At 46.0% G+C, this 12850-nt stretch overlaps 1 long non-coding RNA gene and 4 other non-coding genes across 5 annotated transcripts; all 5 read left to right on the plus strand.

Annotated features, from left to right (window-relative positions):
• The first annotated feature begins 572 nt into the window (after positions 1-572).
• LOC143103367 (small nucleolar RNA SNORD79) lies at positions 573-652 on the plus strand. The gene has a single exon (XR_012982785.1). It is a non-coding gene; the product is annotated as a small nucleolar RNA SNORD79 (small nucleolar RNA).
• A 228-nt stretch (positions 653-880) lies between these two features.
• On the plus strand, positions 881-964 carry LOC143103385 (small nucleolar RNA snR60/Z15/Z230/Z193/J17). Its single transcript, XR_012982802.1, has one exon. It is a non-coding gene; the product is annotated as a small nucleolar RNA snR60/Z15/Z230/Z193/J17 (small nucleolar RNA).
• A 142-nt stretch (positions 965-1106) lies between these two features.
• Positions 1107-4362, plus strand: LOC143103220 (uncharacterized). Its single transcript, XR_012982753.1, has 3 exons — positions 1107-3462; positions 3917-3954; positions 4197-4362. It is a non-coding gene; the product is annotated as an uncharacterized LOC143103220 (long non-coding RNA).
• On the plus strand, positions 3777-3842 carry LOC143103396 (small nucleolar RNA SNORD75). The gene has a single exon (XR_012982813.1). It is a non-coding gene; the product is annotated as a small nucleolar RNA SNORD75 (small nucleolar RNA).
• LOC143103384 (small nucleolar RNA snR60/Z15/Z230/Z193/J17) lies at positions 4048-4131 on the plus strand. Its single transcript, XR_012982801.1, has one exon. It is a non-coding gene; the product is annotated as a small nucleolar RNA snR60/Z15/Z230/Z193/J17 (small nucleolar RNA).
• Positions 4363-12850: the final 8488 nt, after the last annotated feature.

The raw sequence follows: 12850 nt of genomic DNA on the forward strand, positions 1-12850 counted from the left end.
AATTGACTTAAAATTGGTCTAGCTAACTAATACACTATTTGAGTATCATGGGTGCAACCTGAGTAGGATGAAATATGATTTCTCTGAAGACATCAGAGTTGCTGATTCAGGTTGCATCATCTTGCTGCTTAATCTGACTGCGGCTGAAGGTTGCTAATGTTCCCTCTTTCTTCATAGGACGACACATTACATGATCGTGCTTTTCAAGGCACCCAACGTGCTTTATAGTGCTCACCAATGTGTAGCACCCACCTGGGTGATGCACAGCAGCCATTTTGCACCAGCATACTCTCCACATATCAGCTTGAGTTGGAGAATGAGGGAATGAATTAATCAATCAATGGAGCCACAGCCATGTCTGTCCGTGCACAATTTGTCTTCATAATTTGAGGAATTATGATTACCCAGCCATTTAACGTGTGTTCCTGAGGCACAGTGATTATGCTTTAATGCCCTCAAATGAAGGCTTCTGACTTGCTTTTCTTTGTTCCTCTCCCCAAGGTGAGCAATCTGCATCAGCTGCCTCACTGGTAAACCATCTCCATATATGGGTGTGCAATTTGCATTTGACTTGCTGTATTATGATTTGTTAAAAAAAACAATGGGAATCTCTCTGAATAAGAGTGAAGGAGAATCTTTTTCTGAAATGGCATCATGTATGCGTCTTGTGCTGTTCTTGTATGTTGCATTCTAAACGCGGGTCATCTGTATCGTCACAGGTGTTGATTAGGGGGGGGGGGGGGATTGTGCTAACCTTGAAGGGTTGTTGATGTTGCTTGAAGAGCAACATTGAGCCTGCACCCCTGGTTAAGAGGAGCTGCTATTAATGTCCAAAGTTGGTAAGATGTGGTGTTAATCCACTGCTGGGTGTTGTGTAGTGTTGATACAATGATGACTGCATAGTTCATCTTATGTTCCATGATGAACCAAGAGCATTGTCTTTTGCTCCTATCTGAAGTATTCATGCAATGTTGTGCCTGATGCTGTGGCTACTGGAGGTACGTGACTTGTACATGTTTGTTTTTGCAGGAAGATGGTGGTAGATGCCTCGCTGGATCCACATTAATGGTGAGTATTGAGATTATATTTATATTGCGGCTCTCAGCCATACAGTGATGGCATAATTCAGCTGATATCCTATGGTGATTCAGCACATTCTTTTTCTCCTAGCTGATGTCTCGTTGTATTGGCAGTACTGAACTATAATTGACTTCAAATTGGTCTAGCTAACTAATACACTATTTGATTGAGCTTCTGGGTGCACCCCGAGTAGGATTATGAAACCGATATCTGATTTCTCTGATCAGAGTTGCTGATTCAGGTTGCGTCATCTTGCTGCTTAATCTGACTGAGGCTGAAGGTTGCTAATGTTCCCTCTTCATAGGACAATAACACATTACATTATGGTGCTTTTCAAGGCGGCCAACGTGCTTTATAGTGCTCACCAATGTGTAGCACCCACCTGGGTGATGCACAGCAGCCATTTTGCACTAGAATTCTCCCCACATATCAGCTTAAGGTGGAGAGAGAGGATGGATGGATGGATGGAGCCACAGCCATGTCTGTCCTTGCACAATTTGTCTTCAGAGTGTAGATGGGAGTTGGCCCAGGTTGTATTGTAAGTGGTATTTGACTTATTCAACCTTGGTGTCGACTGAATCCTTGTCCAATTGTCTTGACCTTGCAGCTTGAGTGTGCAGGTTTGTATGACCTGAATTCCCCCTTATATACACTGCTCAAAATAAATAAGGGAACACTTTTTCATAGACTTGATGCTATACTCCTATCAAACTTGTAAGCTATTGGTCTGGCCAGTTACGTAACAGAGGTGGTTGTGAATCAGTTTGACCTGCTTTGGTGTCATCAAAGTTAACAGTTGCACTAGAGGGGCAACAATGAGACTACCCCGAAAACAGGAATGGTTTTACAGGTGGTGGCAACTGATAATTTTTCCATCTTTATCCTTGAGTGATTTTTCACAAGTTTTGCATTTGGGTAGGGTCAGTGTCACAACTGGTAGCATACAGTAAGCCAGTACCTGGAGCCTACAAAGGTTGCACAGGTAGTCCAACTCTTCCAGAATGGCACACCAATACGTTCCATAGTCAGGACTTCTCTCCCAGCGCAGTCTCAAAAAGAGATTCCTGGAGACAGGCAGTTGCTCTAAGAGAGCTGGGCAGTGTGGTAGAAGATCCTTTACCCAGGAGTATCTGCTCCTTTGTGCAAGGAGGAACAGTAACAGTAGGAGCCCTGTCAGAGCCCTACAAAATTACCTCCAGCAGGCTGCTGGTGTGTATCTCTGACCACACTGTCAGAAACAGACTTCGAGGGTGGCCTGAGGGCCTGATGGCCTCTAGAGGGACCTGTGCTCACTGCCCAGCACTGTGGAGCTCAATTGCCATTTGCCATAGGATACAAAATTGGCAGGTTTGCCATAGGATACAAAATTGGCAGGTCCACCATTGGCGCCCTGTGCTTTTCACAAATCAGAGCAGGTTCACCCTGAGCACATGTGACAGACGTGAAAGGGTCTGGACATGTTGTGGAGAACGTTATGCTGCCTGCAACATCATTCAGCATGACCGATTTGGTGGCGGGTCAGTGATGGTCTGGGGAGGCATATGCTTGGAGGGACGCACAGACCTCTATGGGCAAGACAACGGCACCCTCACTGCTCTTAGGTATCGGGATGAATCTTCAGACCCATTGTCTGACCCTGTACTGGTGCAGAGGCCCCTGGGTTCCCCCTGGTGCACAACAATGGCCGGCCACATGTGGCGAGAGTGTGCAGGCAGTTTCTGGAGGATGAAGGAATTGATACCATTGACTGTCCCCAACACTCCCCTGACTTAAATCCAGTAGAACACCTCTTGGACATTGTGTTTTGGTCCATCCAACACCAGCAGGTTGCACCAGACTGTCAAGGAGCTCAATGATTGCCGTGTCCACATCTGGGAGCAGACCCCCAGGACACCATCCGCCGTCTCATTGTCAAGCATGTGGGGTCCATACGAATTACTGAGTACCATTTTGAGTTGCTGCAATGAAATTTAGGCAAAATGGACTAGCTTGTTGCATAATTTTTTCAGTTTTTTCATTGATTTTTGTGGGGGTCTTTGAATTCAGCCCTCTGTAGGTTGATCATTTTCATTACCAAAAAATAATGTGGCATCCTTTACCCAGTACACATTACCCAGTCCATATCAGTATAGATATCCAGCATGAATTTTTTATTTTTTTTTTATTTTTTTCCCCCATTGAAATCTGATGTGTTTTCAAAGTGTTCCTTTAATTGTTTTGAGCAGTGTAGTTTAATTTGTTAACCTGCAGGCTTCAGAAGACTGAACCAGCGCAGGGTAAGCCATTACCAGTCACTTCAGTTTCTGTCTGCCAACCTGACACCCTGTTCCTTTTTTTCTGAGGTTGGCCATACTCCTATGTGCTTGGAGCTGTAAGGCTTAGGTAAGTCTGACAAAGTGGTGTCTGCATAGTGAGTGCTTGTTGAATATGTATGTTTTTAGTATGTTGTATTAACATTGTGGTTTAAAGGTGTGTAGGTTTTTTAGTATTACTTTGGGTTGTTAAAGTGTTTGCAATGTATTCTTTTGATTGCAACTTCAACAAATCATGGGTCTAGTGCATTCCATTTTTCTGAAACTATTGGTTGTTGGGCAATGACCTGACCTCCAATAATGTCCCCTACAGTCTCTAGACATGACTTTTGCTGGTTAGGAACTAAAACTTCCTTGTCACATATAACGTTGATGCACGTTGCTAATGATTAGTAAATGTGTAAGAGTAGTGGACAGAAGTGATTTCTGAGTACTTTTTAATCTGATGTTTTATTGTGTATAATCACATGTTTGGAATGATCTGCCCTTGGGTCATGCATGTTTCCTATCTTTTTTTTTTCTAGTGTCGGATAACACTTGGCCATGGATAATCCACATAAAGGTATTAATGCCTAATTTGTTTAATTGATGACTGTTCTGAGCTGCCATTAATGTACTAATTTGGTAAGTTGTGGTGTTAATCCACTGCTGGGTGTTGATACAATGATGACTGCATAGTTCATCTTATGTTCCATGATGAACCAAGAGCATTGTCTTTCGCTCCTATCTGAAGTATTCATGCAATATTGTGCCTGATGCTGTGGCTACTGGAGGTACGTGACTTGTACATGTTTGTTTTTGCAGGAAGATGGTGGTAGATGCCTCACTGGATCCACATTAATGGTGAGTATTGAGATTATATTTATATTGTGGCTCTCAGCCATGCAGTGATGGCATAATTCAGCTGATGTCCTATGGTGATTCGGCACATTTTTTTTCTCCTAGCTGATGTCTCATTGTATTGGCAGTACTGCACTGTAATTGACTTCAAATCTTCAAAACTGGTCTAGCTAACTAATACACTATTTGATTGAGCATCTGAGTGCAACCTGAGTAGGATGATTATGAAACAGATATCTGATTTCTCTGAAGACATCAGAGTTGCTGATTCAGGTTGCATCATCTTGCTGCTTAATCTGACTGCGGCTGAAGGTTGCTAATGTCCCTCTTTCTTCATAGGACAATAACACATTGCATTATGGTGCTTTTCAAGGCACCCAATGTGCTTTATAGTGCTCACCAGTGTGTAGCACCCACCTGGGTGATGCACAGCAGCCATTTTCCACCAGCATACACCCCACATATCAGCTTGAGGTAGAGTGAGGGAATGAATCAATGGAGCCACAGCCATGTCTTCTGTCCTTGCACAAGTTGGCCCAGGTTGCATTGTAAGTGGTATTTGACTTATTCAACCTTGGCTCAATATAACTTCATTGCTGAGAAAGGCACATCAGAATTTCAAACCTGTTATATTTTGTAAATAAAGGCTTTTGAACTTGAATTGTTCCTTGTGTTTGTGTCTTTGTGTATTCGTTGAGGATCAGCAGTGTCTTGTTGTAGATGCTGTTGAGTTTGAGAACTGACTTCTGCTTTAGGCCGTCAAATCCAGAAATGGGGAAGGATGGGGGGGGGGGGGGGGTAGGGATCCATCAACCTTAATTTTGTGTTAAATTTAAAATTGTTTTGGGTTTGCCTTTAAATGCTGCATGATTTTACCCTGGAAAAGAGTTCTTGTGAAGGCACAAGTGAATTGTCTCTGCGAGACACTCTGGCAATGAGTAATCAGGGGGTCAAGAGCATGCAGATTAGCTTCGGCATGTTGGCATATGTCATTTTCAAGTATGCTGCTGCATGGAGCATTTGAAACCAGCTCTATGCACGACCATGCCGTGTTGGGCACGAGCTCTCATGCGCCTACACATTGGTGGGTGGGTACCTATCTAGTGGCTACAGCCAAACCTTGTTCAGTGCGTATTTCTTAAGGAGCCTGAGAATACGTGTGTTATTTATGAATCATATGACAAAATAAAAAAAATTGTATTGATCTTGTGTTTTGTCCCAAACAAAAATAGCCTAAACATGATTAAAGACAAATTACACAACAGCGGCATAAAGCCATTGTCTCCTTATACACATGTTGCTCTCAAGCTACCAATCACTAGCCACCCCCTTTTGAGCTTGCCAGAGGCTCAGTAGTAGCAGTAGGCTAAAATTAAACAATTGTTGCCGCGAGGTAGCCTGACAAGCCAGACCCACATTAAAATGTAGGGTCTGGGCACTCACCGTTCGCAGTGCTCAGTCCAAGGGGTGGGATTGGTTGTCTTTCAAATTCCCTCTGCACGCAATAGGACAGCGCTGAGTCCCATGCATTTTCCCACCAGCGGAGCTAGTTGGCTAGTTCACTTTTGCCATTTTAAAACAAGCTTAACTTGTGTCACACACTGTTGGCCAACAGCAACATCAATCATCTTTGTTTTCAAGTAGCAGGGAATTCAAGCCAAACCGTTGCAACTCTGCCATCAATCATTATGTTAAGCCTGCCTAACAACTCTATACTCCATTTGATTGGCCTGAGAAGTTTAATTTTTCAAGCTCACAAGCCAACGGAGAGTTTCTAGACTAGCCCTGGAAGCAAATGTAATTTGCTGCCGCTAGGGTGCATCTAGATTTCTAGGCTAGCCGCGAGGCATTCCAGCTTACGAATTTAATAAAGTAAACCATGCATAATTTGTCAGGTTTTCTAGTTGGACCCAATAGCAGTTGCAATTGACAAGTCTTTATTCTTGTAAAAAGTTCAATACAGTGCAGCAGAGGTCAATACCAGAAAGATCAGGCCATGGCAGGCAAATAATCCAGAGGGCAGGCAAGAGTAGTCCAACAAAACAGCCAGGCAAATAGTCAAAATATTCCACAACAAGAGCCAGAGAAGAAGCACAACACAGACACAACTGTGACGAACTGACAAACTGAACTGAAAAGAGCAGGGTATAAATACACCGGGTGACTGGATCTAAATGATAGCACAATGAGAAACAGGTGAGCACAGACAAAATGGAGGGAAATGCAATTACAGGAAGTGACAAGGCAGGTGAGGGTGGGATCAAAACAACATTGCCACATGGCAAAATAAACAAAGCAAATGACAGTCAATACCAGACAAGACCTGCAGGGGCATAACAGAAAAGTAGAAATTCAAGCCAGAACCCTGACAGTACCCCCCCCCTCCTATGGGCACCTCCTGGCGTCCCAACAGGTGGTATTGGATGGTGGCTGTGGAAGTCCTTGATGAGAGACAGGTCTAAAATGTCTCGAGAGGGAACCCAAGACCTCTCCTCCCAATCCACGAGGTATTGTAGACCACGACCCCGGCACCTAACCTTCAATAGACGGCGTACCCTGTAGGCTGTAGAACCATCGATGAGGCGGGGAGGGGGAGGTGGCTTGGGCACAGGGCAAAGGGGGCTGCAGATAAAAGGCTTGATCCTTGACACATGAAATGTAGGGTGGATACAACGGAGGGTAGGGGGCAGTTTCAGACACACCGCAACAGGGCTGATCACCTTGACAATGGGGAAGGGACCAATGAAACAGGGAGCCAGCTTGTGGGAGTCCACCCTTAGTGGAATGTCACGGGAGGACAACCACACTCGCTGGCCCTGGCGGTAGTGGGGAGCTGCAATGCGATGCTTATCGGCCTGTTGTTTTGTCCTTGCTGTGGAACAGAGCAGGACCCTCCGGGCATGCCTCCATGTCCGACGGCACCTCTGGATAAACGCCTCTGCCGATGGAACATTGACCTCCTCCTCCTGAGATGGAAATAGAGGAGGTTGGTAGCCCAGGCAACACTGGAAGGGGACAGACCAGAGGAAGAAGAAGGTAGAGAGTTAATGGCGTACTCCACCCAGGGGAGCTGCTGACCCCAGGAGGACGGTTCCTGGGAGGACAAGGAGCGGAGCATCACCTCCAGTTGCTGGTTGGCCCGTTCAGTCTGGCCGTTAGTCTGTGGGTGGAAACCAGAGGAGAGATTAACCTTGGCACCAAGTAATTTACAAAATGCCCTCCAAAATTGAGAGGTGAACTGAGGGCCTCTGTCAGACACTACTTCGGTGGGTAGACCATGAATCTTGAATACATGGTCAATGAGAAGGCTGGCAGTCTCCTTGGCAGAAGGTAACTTGGGAAGTGGAACCAGGTGAACAGACTTAGAAAAACGGTCCACAATAGTCAATATGGTAGTGTTACCATCAGATTGAGGCAGGCCAGTTACAAAATCTAAGGCTATGTTGGACCAAGGTCTCTTAAGGACTGGCAAGGGTTGTAGAAGGCCAGATGGGGGACGGTTGGAGGTCTTGTTCCGGGTGCAGACAAGGCAGGCCGAGACAAAACTGTGGACATCCTCCCTCATGGCAGGCCACCAGAACCTCCGACTGATGAAAGCTGCTGTGCGTCTGACGCCCGGGTGACAAGAGAGTCTTGAAGAGTGTCCCCACTGGAGAACCTGGGAGCGGACAGACTGAGGAACAAACAGAAGGTTAGATGGACAGGAGCTGGGACCCGGCTCACTCTGCTGGGCTGCTAGGACAATAGACTCAATATCCCACTGGGCTGCTGCAACCAAACACCTCTTAGGAACTATAGTGGTGACCTCTGTAGCCTCCTCGGAAGCCAGCAACTGCTGGGAAAGGGCATCTGGTTTGCCGTTCTTAGAGCCGGGGCGATAGGACAGAGTAAAATTGAATCGGCCCAAGAAGAGTGCCCAGCGGGCCTGGCGGGGGTTAAGGCGTCTTGCAGACCTGATATATTCAAGGTTCCTGTGATCTGTCCATACCAGAAAGGGGGTGACTGTCCCTTCGAGCCAGTGCCTCCACTCCTCCAAAGCTAACTTGACTGCGAGGAGCTCCCGATCACCAATGTCATAGTTGCGCTCAGTGGGGGTTAGCCTATGGTAGAAGAAAGCACAGGGATGCAACTTAAAGTCCTCTGATGAATGCTGTGACAGGATGGCCCCTACTTCTACATCCGATGTGTCAGTCTCCACAATAAATTGGCGGCCAGAATCAGGCTGAGTAAGGATGGGAGCAGTAGTGAAACGCTTCTTAAGTTCCAAGAACGCCTTCTCAGCAGCCGGAGTCCAAGAGAACCTCTGCTTGGAGGAAGTCAGGGCAGTGAGGGGTGCTGCCAGAGTACTGAAGTTACATATGAAACGGCGATAGAAATTGGCATGGCATTCTTTAACCAGAGATTGGAACACAGCAGGGCTATTCGTAAGATCGAACGGCATCACCAAGTACTCATAGTGGCCTGATGGTGTATTAAACGCCGTCTTCCACTCATCACCCTCCCTGATTCGGACCAAGTGATAGACAAGCTTAGAGAAAACTGTGGCACCTTGAAGCAATTCAAATCCCGACGACATCAGGGGAAGTGGATAGCAATTCTTTACAGTGATCACATTAAGACCTCTATAGTCTATGCAGGGATGGAGAGACCCATCCTTCTTACCAACGAAGAAATATCCTGCACCCGCTGGAGAAGAGGATGGGCGAATTATGCCTGCAGCCAGGGATTCTAGTATATATTGGTCCATGGCCACCCTTTCAGGTGGAGACAGGGAGTACAGGCGACCTCTAGGTGGAGTTCCTGAAAGAAGCTCCTCAGCACAATCATAGGGGCGGTGAGGGGGCAGGAAGGTGGCCCTTGTCTTGCTAAACACGGTCTTAAGATCCACATACTCCGGAGGAACAGCAGACAAGTCAGGGAAATCCTCTGGGGGTGAAAGAACAGAGTCTGGTGCAGTCTGAGCTGAACGGAGGCAGTGATTCAGACAAAAGGAGCTCCAGCCTAACACTCTATTGCCAGTCCAATCAATGTGGGGATTGTGTTGTGCCAGCCAGGGCTGTCCTAGAATGACAGATGCCTCAGGTGAGTCAATCAGATGGAACACAATGTTCTCCCGATGATTACCAGAGATGAGAAGGCTCACCGGAGCTGTAGTGTGGGTTATCTGGGCAAGCTTGACTCCAGTTAGGGCATTGGCCTCCAGGGGTGTTCGTAACTGCATTGAGGGGATGCCTAGCTTGGCAACTAGATCTGCATGGATAAAATTCCCCTCTGCCCCTGAGTCGATGAGTGCTGAAGCAGTGTGTCCCTCTGAGAGCAAAAACGCTGGAAATAGTGTGCGAGAGGTAGGGGAGCGAGAGAGAGGAGTAATGCTCACCTGTAGTCCCCTCTTCACAGGTGAGCATTTGCTTTTACTGGACAGGTCGACACAAAGTGGCCAGGCTGGCCACAATACAGGCAGGAGTTGGTGCTGATCCTCCTCTGTCTCTCTGAACGGGTCAGACGGGTGCGGTCAACCTGCATGGGCTCAGGAACGTCGCTCGATGGAGTCTGATCTGGAGAGAATGGGCTGGACAAGGGTTGGCGAGTGAACGCAGGATGTCTGGATAGACCACACACCCAGCTGGTCCTGCGCTCCTGGTGGTGCTGCTTCATACGACTATCAATCCGGATGACCAGATCTACAAGCTCCTGGAAGCCAGTAGGCAGCTCACGTGTGGCTAACTCATCCTTGATGGCCTCAGACAGTCCGTGAAGAAAAGCATCATACTTTGCCTCTGTATTCCAGTCAGTTGTGGTTGCCAGCGTGCGGAACTTAATGGCATAGTCCGACACTGAACAATCACCCTGCCGGATCTTAAGCAACTCTCTGGCAGCCTCTCTCCCATGTTGGGAACGGTCAAAAACCCCCTCATCTCACCGCAGAATGTCTGGTAGCCGTCGCACCATGAAGCATGGGAGTGGGCTGGAGCTCGAAGACCAGAGAGCACTGGGAGAGGAATGACCTGCAGGTCCCCGGGTCCCCACTATAGGCTCCAGGTGGTGGCAGTCGGGGCTCTCGGACTGGCTGAGCTAGAGGACCTGGTTGAACAGCTTGCTGGGGGTCTGCAGGCTGCTGGCTGGAGCTCAGCGTTAGCAAGAGTAGTCCAACAAGAGTAGTCCAACATCAGTCCAACAAAACAGTAGGGATGTGACGCTCGAAGCTGACGTTTCGAAACAGTGTCGAGCTTCCGAAACGCAAGTGTTTCGAACAGTGTTTCGAAGTGTGGTTCAAAACGCCCATGTCACGTGACCGTGGCTTAGTGAGGCTTCGTGGTGTTTCAATTTGGTTTGGACAGGTGGCACACTTGCCGCGCGAGCCAATTACCCGAGTAAACACCTGTTTGATCTAAATTACAAAGTCCCAGAATGCTTAAAAGTCATTCAAACACATCCTATCTGTGGGTTTTTTGTGAGGAGAGAGATTTTGAGAGATATAGCGACATAGAGACATATAGAGATATAGCGATTTTTAGTGCATTCTTGTGATTGATAGGTTAGTGATATAGATTAATTGACAGGCTAGAGACAGACAGTGAGCGATAGTTTAGATAGATATAGTCTAGTGACGTTAATATTTAGATAGTGGCAGAAGTAAAAAAAATATATGACTGATGCCTTTATTTCAAGAACAGCTGACCCTTTGAAATACTGGCAGGAGAGGAGAGTGGTTTATCCAAACCTAACTGGGATGGCAAAAAAATATTTGTGCATGCCAGCAACAAGTGTGCCTTGTGAAATAATTTTTTCCAAGGCTGAGGAGGTTTATTCAAAAACAAGAAACAGATTAAATGCCAAGACGGCAGAACAACTATTATTCCTAAATAAAAATGTATGTTGACATACAAAAAATGTTTATTTTTCCCATGTTGTACCTGATTAGTCTAACCTGCTTCACATGTATCCTTTATTTCCCTACAACATGTTCCCAAAAAAAACCCTGGGCCATAAGCATAGCCTACATTTTAAAACCATTGTAGCATTTTCCTCTCCAGCATATTCCAAAGGATAATGTACTATGAAACTGAAATAACAAAACGTCTAACTGGCAGATATAAAAATGTTCTAGTTACTGAACGCATATACTAGTCTGAATTTCTAAGCACCAGCAGCGAGTCGAACACCGGCCGCTCCGGCCGAATGCAAGTGTGTTAACCACTGAACCACGTGGCTCTGGACGAAATCTTGTGTTCCATGTTGGCTATTTATATTCTTTGTCTGAAGCAGTTGTGCTTCACGGTCAAAATGTGATGTTAGCAAAACTGGCCACTAGATGTCACCATGGAGTTACGTGTGTCGGATTGTTTCGAAACCTCGACTCATTCCGGCGCAATTGCTTCGAACGTTTCGTTGTTTCACAAAGCCTCGTTCTACCCATCCCTACAAAACAGGCAGGCAAATAGTCCAAATATTCCACAACAAGAGTCACAGAGAAGGAGCACGACACACAGACACAACTGTGACGAACTGACAAACTGAACTGAAAAGACCAGGGTGTAAATACACTGGGTGATTGGATCTAAATGATAGTACAATGACAAACAGGTGAGCACAGACAAAATGGAGGGAACTGCAATTACAGGAAGTGACACAGGGCAGGTGAGGGCGGGATCAAAACAACAACATTGCCACATGGCAAAATAAACAAAGCAAATGACAGTCAATACTAGGGTTGGGCACCGAAACACGGTTCTAATATGGCACCGGTGCCGACGCAAACGGTAGTAACGGCATCGAATAACAACGAGGATTTCGGTGCTTCATTTTTTTTTTGTACGAGGCATCACTGCATGTCATGCGCCATCTCTAACTCTTGCTCTGATAGCAACACATCCAGATACAGTTAGCTAACATATACACTGGATGTATAAACCAGAGGGGTGCACCACTATAGGCGAGTGGACAGTGTTTGACAGCTTGCGGGAGCCCAAGTAGCTTTAAAGCGATATCACGAGCTCCTGTCAAAATCTAGCAGTGGGCCTAACTACACACAAGCAAAACGCTGTGAAACAACATCAACAGTATACGTTACACAATATCCTTGCTAAATCGCTAGCTGGCATTTATTTGAAATGTTATCAGCAAAGTTGTAAGATGAAAACTTTATTTCACGGTGTGTTCTAAACAACATAATGGCATGATATTAATCTTTCATGTGCATGAGGCTCATATAGCATCACAATGAATATGAAGATCATGTTAAAAGTTAGCTGGCAAAAACATAAATATGTAGGTTACATACCTGATGTCACTGAGCTGTCAAAGAGGCTACGGAACCATCTCTGTACGTTATCACTAATTAAACTCAGCTGACTGGTAGCGCATAGCCATAGTTGCTGTTAAAATGCCTAGCGCTGGGAATCTAAACACTTCAACACCGACATGTAGCCTAACATGTTCAAAACTATTGCGTGTTATGGGGGAAGACATGAAATTTCTTGAAGCATTTGGGAACACACTAAATTAACTGGAAAGTAATTCAGAAAGAGTCCCTGTTAGATTAGCTTGCTTGCAAATGCTGTTGTCCATGACCTGGCAGTTCTATGGCAAGCGGTTTTAACATACCTTATGGCAAACCG

This window comes from Alosa pseudoharengus, unplaced genomic scaffold (assembly GCF_046254945.1).
Source record: "Alosa pseudoharengus isolate Yale_2024_CS ecotype anadromous, Long Island Sound unplaced genomic scaffold, YU_APseudo_1.1 YU_APseudo_1.1_scf_4, whole genome shotgun sequence".
Taxonomy (NCBI): Eukaryota; Metazoa; Chordata; class Actinopteri; order Clupeiformes; family Clupeidae; genus Alosa; species Alosa pseudoharengus.